This window comes from Callospermophilus lateralis, chromosome 6 (genome assembly GCF_048772815.1).
Source record: "Callospermophilus lateralis isolate mCalLat2 chromosome 6, mCalLat2.hap1, whole genome shotgun sequence".
In the NCBI taxonomy this organism is placed as follows: Eukaryota; Metazoa; Chordata; class Mammalia; order Rodentia; family Sciuridae; genus Callospermophilus; species Callospermophilus lateralis.
The window spans coordinates 89,593,550-89,608,577 of NC_135310.1; the positions used below are offsets into that span (position 1 = coordinate 89,593,550).

The window sequence follows — 15,028 nt, forward strand, 5'->3', positions numbered from 1 at the left end:
TAACAGTTTGGCTGTGTCATGACTTTTAACTGCACAGAGCCCACAAATCTGACTCAGCTTTATGAGAGTTTGGAATATAATATGTTGTTTCTTTGACGACTCATTCTTATTTCCCTCTTTGCTCTAGCATTACAGTTGGTGTGTACACTGCAGTGGTTAACTATTTACAGTAGTATTTGATGTATTTGGCCCCATTTAGAAATAAGTTAAATCTCCACAACCGAATTTTCCAGATAACTGAATTTTATCCCATTTAAAACTAAAGAAATAAAACAAGACTATTTTGAAGATGTATTTCTGTTACTTGGTTTCTCTGAAAAGAGTAGTGGACCTTATCAGGTTCTTGATGACTTTCAGTTTGGGCTGTAAACATCAGTTAATGGTGTCCACCTCTTACATGTAGAAGCCTTTGATTTGGGGGTTTTGGTTTGGGGCTTTCACTGCTAATCTCACTATGACTAAATTGTGCCTTAGAAACAGGGATTATGTCTAATACTTCTCTATCCCCTACAGCACTCAGAACAATGCCAATAGAAGGTCCATAAATACTTGGTTTATTTCTAAAGATAGCACAATTCTTTTAATGTTGGCTCACAGTTCTTTTAACGTTGGCTAAAAGCATATTAGCTTTTTTCTTTTTTTTTCTTTTTTCTTTTTTTGGCAGTCATCAGTATTATTCAGGTTGAGCTTAGTGGCAATTGAAACTCCTTCCTCTGTCATATGAATTGTCCTTTTGCCCTAGTTGGTGCTTGTGTAGCCCATTTTCTGAATGTGAATAAGTATTTACTTATTCCTAAGATTTCACAAGAGCTACTGCTATGTCACCTTTACCTCCATAGGAAATTTGTTAGAAATGCTGCTTAACTTTTGGTTTGACTTGACCCATTGCACTAATATGTCAAAGTCCTTTGGGGTCCAAATTCACTTATTCAACATAATAACTAACTTCTTTAATTGTGTGTTGTATTAGGAAAACCTTTTTTTCTCTCTTAGCTTAATTGGAGATATTAATAAATAAAGATGAAAATTAAAATGTTGTATAGGGAATGTCCAAGCAAAGATAAATAGCCGTCAACACTCTTCTATGTTGATCTGTGGTAATCAGCTCTTTTAGGGCACATTTGGTCAGCCATCAGGAATCTCCCTGATTGTATTAGGATTCAGACTAAATTTTTCCACAAGAACATCTTGAGACTTGTTCAAATAGACTTTGCCTAACAGATTTTCTCTCTCCATCCAGTAATCATATTAAAAAGGGAGGAAATAAAAATCAACATCCATATTATATAAATATTGGCTTGCTTTCTCTCCCAGATCCTTCTTAGAAAAGATAAAAGATAATCACTGATCTAAGGCAGAGGATTTCAGACATTTGTTTATTCATCTAATAAACATTTATTAAGCTGTTACTCTGAGCCAGACACTGTGCTAAGGTTGGTGATGCAGCTGTGAACAAGTCGGATGTTTTCCCTGCCCTCCCTAGAAATGTCTGTTATTGCCAGGTTCTCAAAGAGGCCTGTGGGTGGGGTAAGAGAGGAAAGCAGCTGCTGGGTAAGTGGTGGACAGAACAGAGCTGGGAAATAGGGTGTGTAAGAAGTGGAAGCTTTTTAAGTTACTGAGATTCTAAAATCAAATACAGCCATCAAGGTCCAGACAGATTGGGAAACTTTGAACTATGTAACAAATAAACCCTAAGAAACTGAAATTTGGAGCAGCTCACTTTCTAAAACATTTAGTATTAATAGACTTCATTCCCCCCGCTAATTCAAGTGCATACTAAGGGTAGATTTCACACATCCTGGTTAACATGCTCTAAAAATGGCACTGTCATCTAAAGTAAATGTCTTTGAACTTAGAACTGCCATATAAGAATTTTGATTCTTTAGCCACGGGGGTGGGGGATGGGGGGACATAGCAGAACAATGAGTCAATTTTTTACTACATTGCCTAAGACTAATGTTCTTTAGTGAGTTTTCAGAGAATCGCTTGTGTAACATCCATCTCTCCCACTGTTTCTCCAGAGGGCTCATATTAATCATCTTCTGAAAGTCCTTCTTTGTTTAGGTGTGTGCTCTACCTGTGTTGACTCTTATCCTGATTTCTAAATTATTTATATTCCATGCACAGATCTCCAGAGGAATGTCGAGGGGAATCATAAAATAATCTGCCCAAGACTCCTGTTTAACCCTAAATCAGTTTGGAGCAGCTTATCTCTGAGTCTAAAATTGGGTAGCCCCCACAAGAAAGAGTGGGGGGAAAAGGAATTTGTTTTTTTTCTTCCCTTGGAGCTTGCTCCCTGCTGCAGCCTACTCTGGGTGCCCAGCTTTCCTTCTCCCTTCTCTATATGGATGCTACATGGAAGGGTGATTGTGCTCAAACTCAGAAGCTACAGGTGAGACCTCAGTTGCCCAAAAGGAAATCAATGTTTTCTTTTTCTTACTATTGCTGTATTATTCTACTCTCCCTTTATATTTTCTTTCTGGTCTATTTACTTCCTGGACTACTTTTACTATTTTATTTCTCCATGTTTTAACTTCCTATATAAATGTATGTCACACTTAGAAAAGGAAACCCATCTAAATGAATTAGACAAATATGTGATGCCAGATACACACAAAGGCACCCCCTTGGTTCATTTAGTTTCTTGGTCAAACATCAGTTTAGTAAGAAAGAAAGGCCTTACCCAACCCCTGCTTTCATCTGACATAGCTGTCTCTCCCAGTTGATCACTTAACCTGCTGTATTTTCCTTTGAAGCATTTATTGCTACCTGTCAATTATATGTTAATTTCTTAATTGATCATATTTGTCTCCTTATGAATACCATGATATCAATGACTCACTGATAGAGCCCTATAACCTAGAATACTGCCTGCTACATAGTAAACAGTGTAATGTTTCTCAACAAAGAATACTTAATATGTTTTGATGGTTAAGAAGCTTGATGTTGGGCTGGGGATGTGTCTCAAGCAGTATCGCACTTGCCTTGCATGCGCGAGGTGCTGGGTTCGATCATCAGCACCACATACAAATAAACTAAAAAATAAACATTAAAAAATTCTCTCTCTCTCTCTCTCTCTCTCTCTCTCTCTCTCTCTCTCTTTAAAAAAGAAGCTTGATGTTTATCTTAATGAGAGTTGCCATTACCATCATCTCTCTTAAGGCTAAGTATTCACTGAAGTTCATTGCTTGCCCAGTGTCACACAAGTAGTAAATGGAGCCAGATTCACACTATTCATGTGACCTTATAAATGTCTCAAAACAAAATATGAAATTAATTAGAAATATTATTGGCATATTTTTATTAAAGAAAGTATAATGAACACAAAAGGCAATGTGTTAAACTGTGTCTATAAGCAGCTCTTTATAGAAATGTGTCAACTCCATACCAGAATGAATAAGGTCAGGATATTGAATATAAACGAAACCTGCAGTTATTCTGAAAGTTGTATCTTTAGTTCCTCTCTATGAACTTCTAATACTATCACTAAGGAAAAGAATTTGATTTTACTCTTCATTTCTTTGTCCTACTTCTAAGGTAACTGTTTGTTCTCAAGATTTAACTAGTATTGCTTTATTTTCCTCCCTTTTGGGGATAGAGGAGATGTTGTGGACAACTTCTTACAAATTTTTTAGTTCTGCCCCTTTCACCCGCTGAGATGGCTTTTGCTGCCCTAGACACTTCAGCAATTAAGCTAGAATTGGAGCCAGTTGAGTTGTGTGTAGACATTTGAACTTTCTCTTATTTCCCTTAGAAACTCCTCAGCCTTCAGATAGATTGGAAAGAAAATAAATGCACAGATTTCACATGAGTTTTCAAATGATAGGATTTCAGCTTTTTTCAAAGTTTTTGTTTGTTTTTTGGTGGGGAATAAAGTAGACTGGGCTAGAAGCTTTATTTTGTAAAGATAACAAAATAGCATGTTATTTTATCATGAGGCTTTTCATTATAAGTTTATTTTTTCAATTGAGACAAGCTTTGAATTTTAACATAATGGAAAAAATTAAGATCTGTGGTAAATTTAATCTGCGTTTGTAAACACAATTATAGACAAAGATTAAGTATTGAAACAAAGTACCAGAATATTTTAATACTAATTATTGTAGAAGTTTTCTTCGTTTGATTCTACTGGGTTCTGCTTTACATCAAAAGAAAACATTGTGTCATGTTAATGTATGATAGCCACAAAAAAAAAAAAAAAACAACAACAAAAAAAAACTACACAAGGATACCACCCTCAGTGCTGTGAAGAGAAATCATTGTCAGACTTTTTTTTTTTTTTTTTAAGAGAGAGAGAGAGAGAGAGAGAGGATTCTATTATTTATTTTTTAGTTTTCAGCAGACACAACATCTTTGTTTGTATGTGGTGCTGAGGATCGAACCCGGGCCACACGCATGCCAGGCAAGTGCGCTACCGCTTGAGCCACATCCCCAGCCCAGACTTTTCTTAAAATATAAAATGTCCCCTGTTCAGGTTTAACTGAATATAATAAGCCACTGGAGAAACGTTTATATTCTTGCTACTTTTTAAAAAGCAGTCAATTATTGTGTAGCAAGCAAACATCTTTTTTAAAAATTTATCTACAAAGAGCATTATATCTTTTTATCTAAGTCTCATCATTGTGAGACTCAGTGCTTTCCTGTTTATCTTTGTCTCAAAATCTATTGAGGCATTTAGAAAATAGTAATAAAAAGTGCCCAAAGAAAAACGATGTGTAATTCTACTATTCTAACCTGAATATTTCAATTTCACATATTATATTCCAGTACCTACTCATTTTTTGTAGACACAACTGTGTGAGATGTTGAAAGTAATTGTCTACTTTTAAAAATTATCATACACAGATATCAAATTAGTGACTTAAGGGACTACTTTATGAAGCAACATCGGCAAATCAAAAGTAGACTTACATTTGGCTTCACACGAATATAACATTCACTGCAACCATGCCAACATTATGCATATATTAAAGTTCAAAATGCCAACTCAAAAATTCGTTGACCTGAATTTTTAATTATAGTAAAGGCAGTAACCTCTCTATTTTACTATGTGAATTTCTTCTTTGGGGAGCTATACGCTTATAGCTCTGGAAGCAAACATTCTTGGTTTCATCGATGCACATTGGAACATTAATAGACAAGGATTGATAAAGATATACACGTGATCTCTTCAGAAGCAAGTGTAATGCCTACCCATATGGAGTTAGAAATATATTGTGATAAACATGCTTGTTGCCCATGATGAATTTAAAACCTAAAAGGTAACATATGACAAATATAGAGACAGTTCCTCTGTCTTTTACAAGTCAATAATGGATAAGCTGTAGAAAACTCCACTTAATAAAGAGCATACTATCATAATGGAAAATAAAATGAATGGATTAAAGCTTAAACAGAAGGAAATATAGGAGCCATACTAAACCAGAGGTTGAATAAGTATGTCTCTTATAGATAGCATATTTGGGGCTAGCTTTTTAACACAGGTTGGCCCAACATGTCTTTTGATTAGTGTTTAGTCCACTTGACATTTACTGTAATTAGTGATATAGCTGAATTTAGGACTGCTATTCTGCTATTTGTTTTCTATTTGTCTTATGTGTTACTTTTTCCTCAGTCCTTCCTTTCCTGCCCTCTTTTGTTGATATACCATTTCATTCTGTTGTCTTTTTAAAATTATATTTCCTTGAATTGGTGGTAATAAACACTACAGATATTGCAATATTCTTCTTTAATTTGTCACAACCAACTTAGAATTAGTATTGAATTAGCTTTAATAAAAATAATTCTATGTAATTACATATGTAATTGTATGTATTTAGTTAAACATTTAGTGTATTTGAAACACTAGAGTTCCATTTACCTTCCTCCATTCTTTGTACTATTATTACCATATATATTATGTGTTAAAACCCCAAACAGAGTATTATATAAGTTTTTCTGTAAGAAGTCATATGCCTTTAGGAAATTAAAGAAAGGTCATTAAATAAAATTAAGATGTATGAATAGCTATTAATTATCTCTAAAATAAATTTATAATCTCTTAAAATTTTGTTATGAACATTTCTGACTCTTATTCTTATCACTTTAAGAAACAAACTTAATATGGAATAAATAATAAGAGAAGTGCTGAGTAATCAGTTGGACTTGTTCATTTGCTCCATGATCAAATCTGTCCCCATCAAATATCACATAACTGTGGCCCTTGATGTTTGCCTACCAAAAGGCAAAATTGAACTTGACCTCCACAGGTCTTTTTTACTGCATTTGAAATTATTTATTGTTCATTGTCTTATTCTATATTTATATATTTTTTAAAAAAAATTGAAGCTTGTGCCTTTTTGCATCTATTTAGATAGACTAGGCCATGGCAAGCCTTGAGAGACAGTACCCATTTGCTTCTAATATTAAATCCTTGCATTTCTTTCCAATTGAATATAAAAGTAACCAACAGTGCTTTGTGTTATAGTGACACCTGGTGGTACTTTTGTTTTAGCTTTTGTTTTTTAAAATCTTATTTTGTCTAGAACATCTCTTGGAATGAATATTTTATCCATTAGGATGTGTCTTAAGAGGCTGCTCCCTTCCTGGCTCTCATCCTCTTTTGTAGAAGAGATTGTGTGGCCAGAAACCATGCAGGAGAAAACCAATATACCCTATATTTCTACCTTTGGCTTGAGAAAAAGATCTATGCCCTGTGTACAGGGGGAAATTAAGGCCAAAAGAATGAAGTTATTTTTACATGGTAATATTAGAAGTATTTGTGCTGATATTTTATGACATGAAGTACTTCTGAGGATGTGTACTTTTTGAGAACACACCTGGCACACACCATAATGTACATAGTATTTTATTTTATCATTTTATAAAAGCCAAGACAGAACTCTAGAGTACCCAAAGTCACAAGTTAATCAACTTGGTTAAATCTCGAGGGAATCCAGAATTTTTAAGTGAACTCTGTATTTTAATTTGGACAATGAGAAAATTTACGATTAAATTTTCCAATGTAATTTTTAGATTTACATACCATTGATTTACATACACATTTCACGAATACATTCTCTTTTTGAAAATTAATACTGCCGATACAGTTAAAATCTTTGGCGATCAGTCCTGGTTCTCCCCTCCTTTCCCTACTCCTAATTGCCACCATCAGTTTGGTTTATAGTTTTCTAGATACCCTTCCCTAATACTACTAATACATACACACACACACAATGTTAAATATAGAAATGGGTGGTTGGTTGCTTACTCAGTATGTTTGAAACATAATAGTATTTGGCTGAAGTCAGTTCATACTGGTAAAGACTTTTCATTGGAGTGACTAGCCTCATCAAAACTTGAACTCATGCCACCAAGTATCATCATAACAATTTGATATTTTATAGTAGTGACAGTTATTTTAAAGTTATTTGAGCATTCCTATAGTAAATATTCAGGATTCAACTAAAATATTGGTCAGTCTACCATTTTACATTTTAATTTCAAGGTAATTATTAGTTTGTATAGATTAAGTCTTCTAATATATATTTCCTATGGCAACAGTGGTAAGAATACCTTCATTTCTGTCACAGTGTTACATTCCCATCTCCATGGCTATAGCCAACATAAGCTAACTTTTAAACATAAGATTCACAATTTACTATGACTAAAAGGATCAAAATGATTTATAGCCTGTAACCCTGTTCACAGAATATATGAAGACTCAAAAAAAATACCTATAAGAAAATTTTGTTTGAATACTTTATAATTTTCATTGAAAATTCACATGTATGTTCATTTAAACACTCAAGCCCCCCTAATGTTAAAAAAAATAAGAATTTTATACTCTTAATAGGAATGTGATATATTGACAGGCAGTAAAAAGTTATATATATATATATATATATATATATATATATATATATATATGAATTCATCATAACAGGAGTATCTTTTCTTGTCCTCTCAGCATAATTACTTAAATAAAATAGTATGCATGGAAGTTTTAAAAATTAAGGAATCTGGAACCCAAAGAATTTTTCAAGAAAACTATGATTGAAGGTTATGCCAGACTAATTAAAAACCTATCACAAGCATTGTACACAAACAAATATGACACAAACTTGTAGCAATTCCATGCACTATAGAATTTACTACAGGTTGATTTGAGCTACAGTGAGTACCTGAGACAGAAAGATAACGTAAATTATAAATTCAAAGTATAGCAAATTGGGTTCAAGGAAGAGAATGTTTTCCTGGAGATGAACATGAGAAGGTTAATTAAAGAGGAAGTAGAGTTTCTTAGAATAAAGGATCTATTCATAAAACCATGGAATTTTTTGAGTTGGATAAATGTCCATGATTTTTATGAATATAGTACTTTGATCTACTTTAAAGAAACATTGTTGTTGATTAGCCATATTTTGTAACATCATAGCAAGATGTTCTATGTTTGCAATTTTCCTTTAGGAAATAATGAATTATATGGAAACTTTAGGATCCAGGGTATAAATAAGAACTAACCAGAGTAAGAACTTCTAATGTTACTATAAATGAAGTTACTGTAAAATAAGTATATATTGTTATTTATTGTACTTATAGTTGCCTCATGGTTGTTCCTTAAAGGTTTCCATATAAAAAGATTATAGAGGCCTGGGGTGGGGGATGGGGGTGGCAGGGGCGGGTGGGGTGGCTAGCTCAGTTATAGAATGCAGGGCCCTATATATGATGATATGTTTATTACATTATGGGAGTTTGGGAGTTTTGATTTCAACTGGTGCGTGATGTTTCCCTATTATATGTTTACCTTCTACACATGCAAGATGAAAGTGGAATAAAAGGTGGAAAAGAAAATGGTAGCCTAAGCCAGATCTAGACAAGGAAAGGGGACAGGTAGCAAAGTAACTTATGGAAACATGCCCTTAGAATAAGAAACCTCCTCACCAGGTATTTTTCCCATTTGGCTCTAAAAATCCAACAGCAGTAGGAGACCTGGACCTGACTTTAAGAATTAGTAACATCTGGGCTGGGGCTGGGGCTGGGGTGTAGCGTTAGTGCACTTGCCTGGCATGTGTGAGACACTGGGTTCAATTCTCAGTACCCCATATAAATAAATAAATAAAATAAAGATTTATCAACAATTAAAAAAAAAGAAGAAGAATTAGTAACACCTATGCCTGAGCAGGGAATGAGCAGCTAAAAATCCTAGTATACAAGATACCTTAAGCTTCAAAAATGGTAACAATGTTTTTTCTCCAATGAATCATTCATTGGCTACTTTGAAGCTGCTACATTTTAACTTAAAAATGAGAGAGAAAGCTACTGTGTATCTGAAAGATGTTCAGCACTACTAGGGATTTTTAAAATCATATAATAGATAAAAAGATTATAGAGGCCTGGGTTGGGGGATGGGGGTGGCGGGGGAGGGTAGGGTGGCTAGCTCAGTTATAGAATGCAGGGCCCTAGGTTCAATCACCAGCACATTCCCATGCATGCACACACACATTTTTTGAATATGGAATATGCCAAATGTGATCAGATATAATATACATTTAAAATAAGTGTTTTCATTTAGAACTAAAAATGATCAAATGGTAGTTTACCAGAGATTGGCTTTATGTGACTAAAATGCCTATTAAAGTCAAAAGCCCTGCTAAAGCAAAAAGATTAGATTGCATGTTACGACAGAACTTTCCAGACTTGTCTTTGAGTGGTTAAAATAATCATTTTATGTAACTGAAGTTATTTTAATGACTATATTTAGTAAGGGTGTGGTTCTTTCCAGTTAGAACATTTTAAACTCTTAAATGATTATTCAATATTCAGACCCAACTATTAGGGGCCATTTCCTTTCATTCTTGTCCATTTAAAGACTGTTTACATGGATTTCTTCTCTGTAGTTACATTTTACTTTGACTTTTCTTCACTTGAAATATATCAAAAAATAAAATTTAAAATTCAGGCTGCCCTCATGAAAGATTAACTTTCCAAGAGATATTGCTGTCATTTAAGGCAAGAGTGTGGTGCAGTCATTTCTTTTTTTAGCCATGAATTCCTTAGAAAAGTAAAACAACCTAACTTTGCATTATCAGGGATTTTAAAAACAGCTTTCACAAACTCATATGTGTTATTTTAAGATTAAAAATCTTAATAATCATATTCAAATTGTTAATAAATTGCCAGATGTTAGCATCATTCATTCATTCACTGTTTACCAAGAACTTCCTTTAGTGACAAACAAACTCTGGCTACATGTTGTGATTTTTAAAAAAATTTTTTTTTTTTTATTTTTAAATTTTCTTTAAGTTGAATATGGACACAGTACCTTTGTTTTACTTGTCTATTTTATGTGGTGCTGAGGATCTAATCCAGTGCCTCACATGTGCAAGGCAAGCACTCTACCACTGAGCCACAACCTCAGCTCCTACATGCTGTGAATTTTTAAAAAACTAAACTAAGCGAAACAAAACATGGTGTTTCTTCTCCAGTGACTTGGCTTTATGGAGAGGTAGACAAGTAAGAAAATAATTATAATAAAATTAGAATTCTTTGCTAGAAGAATATGTAGAGTCACAGTAGTGGTGAGAAGACAGGTTCAACAGTTTCTCCCAGGGTCGGGGTAGGGGGAGCAGGTATCAGGGATGGCAATAACCAGAGGACAAGTTAGGACATTTGATTTGGATTTGAAGAGCATGGTTATTCACCAGCTAGAAGGGTAAGCACAAGTGCAGAATAGAGAGTAGGCTTGTGTGATTTGGTCATGAAAAAATGTCTTCATCCTTTCATTATGACAGAACTCAGTATTCAACACACAGGAGTTCATAAATGTTTCAGTCCCTTCCCTTTCACATTACCACTGGTACTTCTCAGAGCTCTTTCCTTTATCACTTGTCTTCATACTTACCCTCTCTTGCATGAAAAGCCTTGTCACTCAAGCCAGGCTTAGGAATTAGACAACTTCTTCATCTCCTGAACTAGTCATTCATGGATTTCTGCTGTGCTTTTTATCTTTCTGCTTTCTCATATTTGTTTTCTCTACGTGCCTACTATCTCTTCCCTAAGTAAAAGTTTTTGTGCTATCCTCTATACTACTAACACAGAAAGTCATTCTTTCCCTATTTTCCTTGCCTACAGAATTTGCTAAAGCAAATTCTCTAAAGTTCAAATATGGTAACACCATTTGCCTGCTTACACTTTTCCATTGGCCTCCGTAGTTTTGACATACTGCCCGAATCCCTTAGCCTGGCATATAAGGGCCCCCCATCTTCCCCTGTGCTTCTCTCTAGCCCCACTTCCCCCTCCCCCTCCCCATGTGCATCTTTCCTTCCAACTGCTGAATTCTTTTTTTTAAAATTTTTATATATTTATTTATTTATTTGAGAGAGAGAGAGAGAATTTTTTTTTAATATTTATTTTTTAGTTTTTGGCGGACACAACATCTTTGTTTTGTATGTGGTGCTGAGGATCGAACCCGGGCCACACGCATGCCAGGCAAGCATGCTACCCCTTGAGCCACATCCCGAGCCCCCAACTGCTGAATTCTTGAAGGTCTCAGCATACCTTAACTTTGTCTTTCTCTGTGACGTTCTTTCATCACTGACTATCCTTTCCAAATTCCTACTGGCACTATCTTCACTTCACCAACTTTATTTAATATTCCAACCTAGCCTGGTTTGTCAGGCAACTTTTGACCCACCACAACACATGTTACACTTCAAGGTTTATGTGTCTGTCATATCAAGCTGTCTTGAGGGCAGGGATGATGTTATGCATTTCTTACCACCTAGATTTTTAAACATCACTGGTATATGGCAGGTACCCACAAATGTTTGTCAAATGAATGAAAGAGTGATATCCTCTAACAATTTCAGACTATATGCTACTTTATAGTATAGTGTTCTTAGTAAGTAGTGTTGTTCTGTGATATACAGTATTGACATTCTCTTCTTCACCCAAGTGTTTTGAACATCACGACCATTTAAAAGGTTAGAAAAGAGTTTAGGAATATAATAACTCTATTTATGCATATGTTTCCAATTACAGAATTACTTCCTTCTAAATATGAGATTTTTTAAAAAAACTTAAGCATTAACAATTTGCGATACACCATTTTGTGCACATGATTTTTTATCCTAACATTTACTTTTTGTTCATTTGATTGAATTTATAGCTACATAAACCATAATGAAGGTAACTAACTTTTAGTAAACTGTTGGATGGTCCTCTGTCTGCAGACACAGTTCAGCCATTGTTCTCAGCTCTGTGTGGGAGTAAGATGGAACAAAGTCATATGGTTCAGAGAGTGAGAAGCTAGATTACTTTTCTTCCCACAGTCAGAAAGGAAATGTGTGCCATTTAAGGAGGGGACAAAACTTTTGAGACCATTTTGGAAAAACATAGATATTGAACATCCAATATTAACATGAATGTGCATGGCCAAAGCTGAAGATTCCAGGAAAATCCTGGATTGTACAGAGCAGGAAGGGAACAAGAACTTAGGGCAAGCAAGTAAGCATTGTGTGGCCTCCACGCCTACCCTTTCAGACCAGGTTTATAAAAGAGCCATAATTTAGTCCCAAGTATACTTTTTTGATCTTTTTTCCGTGACATATTATAGTAATCTTGAAATAGTGCTGGGTTTCCTGAGGCTTCTACTGCTGACCACCAACCCCTCCCTAGAGAGCACTGAGCGACAGATACTGTAAACATCCTACACTCTCAGCTGTGGCAAGTAAGAAAGCTGGGAGAAGGCTGTTTACTCTCTCTGCCTTGGAAATCAACTTTGAGGAATGGATTTGGAGTATTTCTATATATCACATTTGATACTATCCAGTGGTCCTTTATTTATGAGATCAACTCCAAGAGGAACAAAAAGGTAAATTAATGAATTCATGCTAAGGAACGTAAAATGATTTGTCAGATGAGTTGTCTTTGAACTATCTCACATTATTATTATTTTTTTTTAAGTTACCAAATACCCAAGAGATGAAAGTTTTGGTAACTGGTATAAAGCTACATTTGTGGATTGCTGTGGCCTGTTTTATAAAAGCACCAGAACATTAAATGATTGCACATTAGTACAAAACAGTTATCCATTAACCTGAGTTGCATTTAAACATTTTGTTTGACTCTTTTGAAGCAAAAGTTCTGGTGTTCTGGGACTTGCTACTTTATCAGATGCAGTTGGGAGCCCCATGCTTGGAGTAGTAATGATATACAATATGAAAAAAGCCTGCTATGTAAAGTCTGAATATAGTTATACTTTTAAAGCAAAAATAGGGGATAGTGGGAGATGGGGGTGGCATGTAAGAAGAAAGTTTTAAGAAAAAATCTACAGAACAAACTTGTAGGTTCAGCCTTAATGAAGAAAATTTCTCCATACTCCATTTCTTCTTCTAGTAAATGATTTATATCAAACATTTATTGAACATCTAATCTAGAATTTGACTTACCCAATATTTGAGTCTTGTTATTTTCTAATCAATATTAAATAAGCCTTCTTTTTAAAGAGAATATTTAAATAATAAAGTATATTCTTATATAGCAAGCCCTTATGAGGTTAATTATATCTGCTTTAAATATTAAATCTTGACACAATTACTTCCATTATACTCTTGGCATATAAGCATCAGTCACGTAAACGAAGACACACTATTGCTTTTAAAAGTATTAAAGGAAGTTTTCATTTCACTTCCTCCCTGTGTTTAGAGTATAAGACAATAGGGAAGATTGTTTCATAAGAGTCTAACAAAAAACTGTGTGTGAATACAGTGACTTTAGCATGTGGTCTCAAGGAAGTATTCGAACAAGATGGTTTTGCAGTGGTAATGGACACTGCTAAAGTGCTTGCTGAGTCACTCAGCTTGGTTGAGTCATTAAGTGTTGTCGATTTTGCCTGCAGACTTAAAGCAACCCTCTTATAGACAATGCTCTCCAGTCTTCTCAAAAGAATAATTACTGTGAGTGTTTGAAATTTTGCTTTCTACCAGGAAATGTGGATTACATGGGTGAGGACAAAAGCTGCTGGAAGTGGAAAGAAGAGGGGTCGTATGTGTCCTCCTACAGTTATTCCACCTGAGTTAAAAGAATGGAACATTGGCACATTCCAGATCTAAGTGGATATTAGTTTTCAGTCATGAATGTGAATGCTTCAAAGCTTATTTAAATGTATGCCAAAATTTATTTCATTATTCAAGAAATATTTATGGAACACCTACTATGTGTCAGTTCTAGGCACCGGGAATGTAGCAGAACACATAAACAAAATCCTTGCTCTCCTGAAACTTACAGTGGTAAGTGGTAAAATAGGAAGATTAAAAAAAAGATTGTTTATTCTATGTAAAATTTTTAATTTTATCAAATGGTATTATTGCTTTTTTGAGTCTTTTAAAACCAAATAAATTTAAATATTTAAGAATATACATTTTGTTGTGTATGAAAGCCTGGATATAAACCTACATAATATGTTGAGCTTTTTTTTTAGCATTCTTCTTCTAGATATGTTCCCACTGCAGCTAATAATGAGACATAAATAAGTAGTATTCACAAGCATGTTTGCACAGTCATATTTGCTGAGATAAATTGTTAAGCAGTTAAATGAAAAGTTATGTTTATGTGTTTATATGTTGCATATTATTTACATTCAAATTAATTGCATATGATACAAAAGTAAACTTTATTATTTGAGATTTTGATCAGGATTATATACCTCTCTAAATGCTGCTAAATACAGTTTATTTATCTTTATATTATATGTATTCTTAAACAAATACTGTAAAGAATTTAAAAGAACATGATATATTTAAATGTGAACATTTTTATTTGTAAAAAGTGCTTTAATTGATAATTGATAATTCATTGTAAGCTTAATTGTGTCATTAAACACTCAATGGAAAAAAAGTGTATTTATAGTATATTTTATTTATTTATGAATTCATGGTCTCCCTGTTCCTATTTGTTTAAATTAATAAGTCTTTAACATATTTGTGTTTGTGCATATTATGTATGTACAAACATATATGTATAGACACACACACACATACATACATAC

At 34.1% G+C, this 15,028-nt stretch overlaps 1 long non-coding RNA gene across 1 annotated transcript in view; it reads left to right on the top strand.

Moving 5' to 3' along the window:
* Window positions 1-14,484, top strand: part of LOC143401278 (uncharacterized) — a 32,075-nt gene extending 17,591 nt beyond the window's left edge. The window contains exon 3 of the long non-coding RNA XR_013091627.2: window positions 13,968-14,484. This is a non-coding gene — a long non-coding RNA (uncharacterized LOC143401278). The remainder of the gene's footprint in view (window positions 1-13,967) is intronic.
* Window positions 14,485-15,028: the final 544 nt, after the last annotated feature.